The 9,153-nt window shown below is 43.5% G+C and overlaps 1 pseudogene; it reads right to left on the reverse strand.

Annotated features, from left to right (window-relative positions):
• Positions 1-371: 371 nt before the first annotated feature.
• Positions 372-3,695, reverse strand: LOC139257755 (probable G-protein coupled receptor 139; annotated as a pseudogene).
• Positions 3,696-9,153: the final 5,458 nt, after the last annotated feature.

Below are 9,153 nucleotides of genomic sequence, written 5' to 3' on the forward strand. Positions count from 1 at the left end.
TGTCTACCTCTCTGTCTGTCCACCCATGCGTTTCTCTGTCATTTCTCCGCAGTGCTCCCATTCTCATCAGGACCACAGCTATAACTGTGATTGGCGGGTTTGCCTATTTTCCTTTACCTGCAGAGTGGTCATTTACTGCACGACCAGGTGAGCTCTTTATGCCGTCTTTTTGAGAAACAAATCATGTCTCGTCTGTGGAGCGAGTACGCCTTAATGGTTCCAATTATCATTAAAATATATTAACATTCAGATTTAGAGCCATTTTAAGACGCTGTGCTCCGAAAGCAAAATATATTTTCCATCCAGTGCGAAGTGCATTAGATGAATAATTAAATGGGTTGATGTTCGAGTGTTTAGAACCTTGGAGCTTTCTATGGTTTCACTAATTTAAGAATTAGATTGATTGGCCATTTCACCGCGTTCTGCAGCTCCTCTCTGAATTTAGTTTGTGTCAGCACATAAATACACGTGTTGGTGCAGGAACTGAGAAGCTGAAGAATTCCTGCCGCGCTTTCTGTGGTATAAAGAGGATCAGTGAAGGAGGAAGGATAAGTATTTGTAATTCGCTGGTAAATGTAAACTACAACCTGTGTCGCCCACAACAATATAAAACTGCCGGTTATACTGAAGAGTAAAGCGATGGATTTCCTACGGTTCAACATCTCTATATGCTTGTGATTCTCTCCATTGCTGCGGCCTCGGAGTTCCCTCCCTGCGGACTCCATTGGCCGCTAAAATAGGTTTGACCGTCAGAACATTGAGCAGCAAAATTAGAAAGAATGGAACGCAAGGTGTTAATATGCGGTGAAACAAGACAAATGCGGTCCATGCGAGGGATGTAGCGAAGCTCGGTTTAAGCTGACAACCCCAGGGTACATTATCAATTATATATTCAGGTGCACTTGTAAAATACCAGGGGACACACTCGAAACAGCTCAGCACACTCACTGTTCCGATAATCGCAGCCGCTGTTCTCTCGGTGCAGTGCTTTGTTTTCAGCTTCTCACAACAAATGGCCACAAATCGGTCAAAAGTGAAAGCGACTGTAAACCAGACAGAAACCATCGTGCTAGAAAAAAACATGCCTTCAATGAGACTGCAAACGGGAGTAATGTCCAGGAATGAATTTGGGAAATAAATCAGACGGATCTGCCTTAATATTGGATCAGATATAATGACCAGGAGATCGGCGCATGCCATTCCTACCACGTAGCGAGTGATACATTTGGAGAGACCGCACTTTCCACGGACAGGATCACAATCGCCACCAAGTTAACTAGAAAGAAGGGAGAGAAAAGGAAGCAGAGAAATTACTGATCAGACCTGGAGCCAAAGCAACATTTCGACGGAATCTCGGTGAAATTTCCGACTCTGTTGCTGTATCGAACGGTGGATGCTGATTCTGGAACTGGGCAGTGCTTTCGGGCAGAGAAATGTTTCAAACACATTTATCAATAATGCATTGGGAAATCAGTACAGAAAGCGAATAAAGTGAGCACCGGATCTATTGGAAGGAACGAGTGAGTGCACAGTATCGGTGAGGAAATGAGAAGGGTTTTTATGGAGCGCGAATGCAACGGGTTAAACCGGATTTTATCTCCAGACGGAGGAGGAAAGACATTAAAGTTCGGGAAGGTTTGTGCAGAGGGTGGGGCATTTGTTGCTGTGTGTTAAGAGATCTGAAGGGGCTGACACAAACCGGGAAAGGCCGAGAGCCGTGGCAATGAGTTTAATGTTTAGCGTCTGATTGTAAGAGGCAGCTGGAGGTGGAGTTAATGAGTAAGATTGGGAGGGAAACAAGGAAAATGTAATGTAGGAGCTGGAGGGGAGTCTGGAGCACAGGGTTTGGGGAACCGGACAAACTGAAGCAGCGGATGAGGAGACAGGGGATTGAATACAGTGGGAGGAGAGGCTGGGATTCACAATGAGCCTGCAGCAGAGTGTTAGAGGGAATCTAATTCATAAATCCCAGTAGCACAACTCAATTCACCCTTTCAACCATTGGTGTCAGGTAACAGCTCGTTGGTGAAAAAGTGTGTTCTGTAAATTTATAAAGTAAAATTATATTTAATATGTTAATTAAACCAGCCTCGTTTTGTATTGAATTTAGTTCACAGAGTTTTTAAAATGCAGTATCCTAATAATGCATTACGCTTAAGAAATGCAACTATTCTATTCTATACAACATTTCAATTACCTTTAGATATTCAGTCAGTAAACAAGTAAAATAACAATTTACCAAAACAGACTGAGGACCAAATAGCGACAGAATAAAACCCTCACAATCTCAGAACATCCTAATGTCACCTTCAAGGCACATGTTGTCATCTTAATTGTACTGGAAGTTTCAGCAGTTCAATCTGATTCATTATTCACATAGCTGCCCCTCTCTCTATCTCCACCCTCTCCCTCTCTTTCTCGCTCTCTTTCTCTTCACCCTCCCTGTAGTTTTCCTTCCCAGTCTATTTCTCCATCGCTCCTCTCCATCTCTCCGCATTGTCTCCAATCACTTTCTCAATGCCTTTTTCACAACCGATTCAATGCGACATCCTGCAGCTGCGTGCTATTCTCCTTCCACGTTTTCAATGTTTCTATTCTCAGAGTCAGTTTGTTCAATGGTGACGCCTCTGTGAATAGTTTAATATTTCTATTGAACACCCAATTATCAGTCTACTCACCTAAGCAATTCCCTTCATCTCCAATACATGCAACAAACATGATCCTATTATTTTAAAGCGCAGCGCTAGATGGCATGATTGTTCTGGAAACAAAATGACAACATCACCGCTGCTACTTGTAATTCCTACATCAATAGTAGGGCTCCTGATTCCAACAGACAAAGTGCAAACTGATACAACATAACCTCAAAACATTTCATTTTGTAACCAATGTTAGTGACAGTCATTGAACGCTGAAGCGGAAAACGAGATGTGAAGGTTACAGCTGCAAACTCGGTTCAGTAACCAGGCTTCCGAAGCAGATTCAGATACAGACACAGTGAAATAATATTTCATTACAGTGATAACCAATACTTATTGGAATCCCAGTTAAATGGAACCATGTTATTTCTATAGAACACCCACTTATCAGTCCACTTACCTAAACAATTCCCTTCGTCTACAATACATACAACAAACATGATCCTATTATTTTAAATTGCAGCCCTCCATCTAACACGGAGACCGTGAGCAGTCTAATTTCAATCACTGGAAACACATACATAAATAATATTCCAGGACAGGTAAGTTCACAACATGAAACCCTTATTTCTGAAGGTGTGATACAAAACATAAAATGCTGGAGATACTCGGCAGGTCAAGAAGCTTCTGTCGACTGAGAAAAAGAACTGATGGTCTGATACCTGCTCTGAGCCCAGACTCCTGATTCCAATACTTTCAGTACAGATAATAAGGTACTACCATTCTCGCGGGTTGGGTACACAGCGATCGTTGTAGATATAAAGCAGTCAATTGAATACAGAAATAGCAGAGACAGATAAATCTCACCATTCACTGCTGGAACAGAACAGGTGACTGGGTAAAATATGCAGCGAGTAAAAGATTACCAATCACAGTAGCACATTCAACAAAGATTTACATAACTGAATGTTGAGATATCAGCTTACCAGGAACGCCAACAGCTACCAGAACAGGATAATAAATATTTTCTACCTGAAGGATTAATGGATACCCCATATCTGTGAGAAGCTGCGACTTCTGTTGGATGGAATCCCCTGCTCCGGCTGACACTCTGAGCTGATACATTGCAATGGGCCGTGATTTATACAGGGGGTAAGTCTCCACTGACACTGCTGCACCTCTGATGATTGTTATTGGTTACAGTCACTTGAACAAACACATTATATCAGGACCTTTGACTCTGATGAAAATAGCGCGGTGAATAACACTCAAACATCTCAAAGTGCAGGACGTTACCATGATCAGACCTCTCTTGGGAACAAGGCTGAAGTTCTATTCATACCGTACTGAACCCACAATAATGAGCGGCTTCATCTGCAGTTTTCATGTAATTGTATTCACCATTTTACTCGTGCCGATTTATTTATAAATGATACCGATTTCCCTGCAGTGTACAGTGAATCCATGGACACAGACAGACCTGTTTCACTCTGTCCCTGCAGTTTCATTGTTCAATTATGAAGATTCAGTCTCTGACACAGGGACAGTTAAAGACCATTTTCAGGATTGGAGCCCAGAAATTACGGTGCATGATATTACGGAACAGAATCTCAACCACGACCATTGACTTTCTTCTCTCCGCTATTTTAACGCAGGTGGTCGATTCCACATTGGTTAACGGCTCCAGTAAAATCAGAACTGTGCCATCTTCTGACTCCATTCCTCCAGTTCACTCTTGGCCTAAAGCTCCCCACCCTCCATCAATGTCAAACGATTCAAAACTCAGCTGTCCTTATCCATCCCTCCCCAATTACTAATCGCCCATGAACCTCACCCTCACAGACCCTCATTGTCTCTCAGTCCGCCAAGGCCTTAAATTAAGATTCTGCTTAGGGGGTTTAACCACCTCCATGGCCTCAACGCTCTCTACCTCCATCCACTCCTCCAAACGTGCAACAACTCACCGTGACCTCTCCATACCTCTGTCTCTGGCCCCTTTCGATGGGACTACCTTAACTCTGTACTGGTCTAATCGATCTGGTCGTAGTGAGAGAGTCTACAGCAATGGATTCTCTTACCACACCTGCACCGTCAACTCCTGAACTCCTAGCTGTCCATTATTTCCCTCTCCTGTTCCTCATCTACTTGCTGCCCTTTGTGACATCATCAGCAGACTTGGGCTCTGTTTCCACATGTCTGCTGACATAGAAACAGAGAAACATAGAAAATTCGTGCAGGAGCAGGCCATTCGGCCTATCGAGCCTGCACCGCCATTCAAAAAGGTCATGGCTGATCACCCACGCCCGCACATCCCCCCACGCCCTCTCCATACCCCCCCCCCCGACACCCCCAGCCGCAAGGACCACATCCAACTCCCTCCCGAACACATCCAATGAACTGGCATCAACAACTCTCCGCGGCAGGGAACCCCACAAGCCAACAACTCCCCGAGTGAAGAAGTCCCTTCCAATCCCAGCCCCAAACTGCCCAGCCCCCCCATCCCAAGAGCATGCCCCGCCTCGGCTCCGGAACCACCCAACACCGGAAACACTTCCGCCGCACCCAACCCGCCCCGTCAGAATCCTTCCCAAATGCCGAACACCCCCGGATGTCGAGCCCCCAGCCCCTCTCAGACTTCTAAACTCCTGTGAATACAAGCCCAGTCGATCCAGTCTCTCCTCATATGTCAGTCCTGCCATCACGGGAATCAGTCTGGTGAACCTTCGCTGCAATCCCGCAATAGCAAGAACGTTATACCTCAGATTTGGAGACCAAAACTGAACACAATATTCCAGGTAAGGCCTCACTAAGGCCCTGTACAACTGCAATAACATCTCCCAGCTCCAGCTCTCCACCAGCTCTAACCACCCTCCATTACCTCTGTGTTATCTGACTGAAAAGTTCTGCATTAGCTGCGATATTCTCCAATTAAATATTGCCAGGATCAAAGCAATTGTCTCTGCACCCACTACAAACTCCATAACCTTTTCACCAATTCCATCCATATCCCTGGCTATTGTCTCAGGCTGAATACGATGTGTTATAATCTCTGATCCCTATTCCTCTCTGACATGAGTTTCCGGACTCATATCCTCTCCATTACAGAAGACGTCTACTTTCACCATCACCGACCAACATTGCCGGCATCTGCCGCTCCAATCGCCCATCTGGCTCTGAAAACTTCAATCATGCATTCATCAGCTCCAGACTCTCTGTCCTCTTATCCAATTCGTCGCCTCTTCATTGCTCTGACAGTGGTCTCTTGTTGGGACTTCCCTTGCTTGTGTCCACCTATCTGAACGGAGATAGAGAATCACTAGCAACGGCTTCACCCGCCTCCCCCACGTCCCGCAGCACAATTACAATTGAAGAATCTCAAGGATGTATCCTGTCCCTCCATTATTCATCATCTACATGCGTCCCATTGAATTTTTGATCTACAGATATGGGATCAGCTTTTACATTGATGACAGCAGTTTTAATTCTCGATCACACCTCTCGGTCCCCTCCCTGTGTTGTCAGACTATTTGCCCAACATCTTGTTTTGGATGAGCCAAACTTTTCTCTAAGCAAGCATTGGCAAGTCTAAAAGTATCATCTTTAATAATAGCCACAAATGTTGTGTCCTGGCCACCAATACCAATCCCCACTATGGCCGTTAGTTCAGAATTAGACTCAGTACCCTTAAAGATCCTAATTCTATTCTTTATACAAATTTGTCACTCCATAACAAAGATCAACAACATCCAACCTCCGTATTTTCGATGCCTCCAATCTTGCCTCAGTCTATTCGATGTGGAAACCTTCATCAATGCTTTTTTCACATCCCAACCCGACTATATCACTGTACAGTGGGCTAAGCTCCCATCCTACACCGCCCATATATTTGTTCATCCAAAACGCTGCTGCACATATCCTACACCACGCTAGAACCCTCTCACAAATTACCCCTCTCCTTGCTCATCTATAAAGGTGTAGTTTCGCCAAAGCCCCGAGTTTATTTTTCTTCCATGTGTTACAATCCCTGCAAAAACGGTCCTATCGTGTCTCTATAATCTTCCCTTGATGTACAATCCTTCCACATACTGTGTGCCGTCGAATTTGGTTATTATATTGACGCCCTCCCTCTGCCCCACAATTGCAAATTGTGCTTTTAGCCATCTAGGAAAATAGGAAGGAGCAACCCCCAATAGGAAATGGTGCAGGCCATTCAGCCCCTCGTGTCTGATGCGCTTTCAGTCAGATCATAGCTGTTCTATATCTTTACCCAATCTACCTGCCTTGATTTTGTAACCGCAAGTAGCACTGCATAAGAAAAACCTAACAAACTGAGCTTAGAAATATTGTACTGACCCACAGCCTCAACAGTTCTTTTTTGCAGAGATTTCCAGATTTGCGCAACTGTTCTGTGAAGAAGTGTTTCCCGATATTAACCCTGAAATGTTTAGCTCTAATTTATAGATTATGCCCACTTTTTCTGGAATCTCCCTTTAGAGGGAATAGATTCTCACCATCGACCCTATGAAACCCATTAACCATCATAAATTTCAAGGCTATACAAGTCTGGTCTATGCAAACTATCCTCAGAATTAAATCGTTTTAGTACTGGAATCCTTCTGGTGATTCTGCAGTACATCAACACCAAAGCCAATATATCCATATATCGTGTTTGGGGTGCCCAGAATTGAATGCATGTACTCCAGGTGCGTTCTAAGCAATGCTCTGTACAGCTGTAATAAATTGTCCACCATGCATTCCAGCCCTCCTGAGATAAAGACGATTAGTATAATTTATTTGTGTACATGTCCAGTAGCCTTACGCGATTTCTGTACATGGACATGTAAATCTCCATGCCAATCCACAGCACTAGTTTCTGGCTTTAAGAACACACTTTGATGTATCTTCCTTTGGTAAAAAGTGGACTATGATCACACTTTCTCACATTGAATGCCTTCTGCCACAGCTTTTCTCATTTAATCTATCAGCGCCTTTGAAACATGCTGCTCGCATCTATACTATATACTTTGCCACTTAACTTACTCTCGCCAACAAACTTAGATTTATGGCTCGCTATTCCCTCATCCATGCATAAATATAATAAAAATCTGCAGCCCCATACAGATCTTCAGGAGACACGATTATTCACATTCTGCCAATAAAGTGCATATACATTATTTCTTGCTCTCTGTCTGCAACCAAATAACACATTCCCTAGCCAACACAATAGGTTGCCTCCAATTCCAGGCGTTCTCATTTGTGGTAACAATTCATCGCGTTGAAGCTTGTCGAATACCATCTGGAAGTTCACAAAAGTAACATCCATATCTACCACATGGGTTGCTGTTAATATCAGTTACCTCATCCACTTTCCATTTGTCTCCACCTTTAAGGGTTATGGGGATCAGGCAGGGAACTGGAGCTGAGGCCATGAGCAGATCAGCCATGACCTTATTGAATGGTGGAGCAGTCTCGAGGGGTCAAATGGCCTACTCCTGCTCTTATTTCTTATGTTCTTAAACCCATTTTTTGACTGAATTATGGCCACACTTCCTATTGGCCACCTCTTTGGCCAGGGACTACTTGCCTCTATTTTACTTCTAGGAAATGCCCTTGGATATTCTGTTCTATTTGTAAGGTGCTATATAAATACAAGTGTTACTGTTGTACGGCAGTGTCCTCCATTCTCATCTTTGACTTACTCAGGGTAAGGTACACTAAGAACCGATGTAAATTTTAATCAAATCTTGTCAATGTGGCTTTTGTAAAATGACTCCATAATCTATCACACCCAGATCACAAGGAAGAATGCTAAGATTCCTCTTTCTACCATGTAAGACCCAACATTTCTCCACGCCCCTCTCATCCTTCTATACCTTAATGAAACCCGGTCGGTAACAAAGCTTTAATTTGCACATTTACTTATTTGTCTGTCTTTCCTCAGGCCTCTATGACGCATGTTAGGAATGCTTATTGCAGGAAAAGCGTTCTGTAAATGTAAGTTCTTTTCACATTCACAACAATATGTCCAATAATAGTCCAATCTTTGAGCAGCAGCACCATTCACAACAATATGTCCAATAGTAGTCCAATCTGTGAGCAGCAGCACCATTCACATCAATATGTCCAATAGTTGTCCAATCTGTGATCAGCAGCAACATTCACAACAGTATGTCCAATAGTAGTCCAATCTGTGAACAGCAGCACCATTCACAACAATATGTCCAATAGTAGTCCAATTTGTGAACAGCAGCACCATTCACTACAATATGTCCAATAGTAGTCCAATCTGTGAACAGCAGCACAATTCACAACAATATTTCCAATAGTAGTCCAATTAGTGAACAACAGCACCATTCATAACAATATGTCCAATAGTAGTCCAATCTGTGAACAGCAGCACCATTCATAACAATATGTCAATAGTAGTCCAATCTGTGAACAGCAGCACCATTCACAACAATATGTCCAATAGTAGTCCAATCTGTGAGTAGCAGCACCATTCACAACAATATGT

This window comes from Pristiophorus japonicus, unplaced genomic scaffold (assembly GCF_044704955.1).
Source record: "Pristiophorus japonicus isolate sPriJap1 unplaced genomic scaffold, sPriJap1.hap1 HAP1_SCAFFOLD_91, whole genome shotgun sequence".
In the NCBI taxonomy this organism is placed as follows: domain Eukaryota; kingdom Metazoa; phylum Chordata; class Chondrichthyes; family Pristiophoridae; genus Pristiophorus; species Pristiophorus japonicus.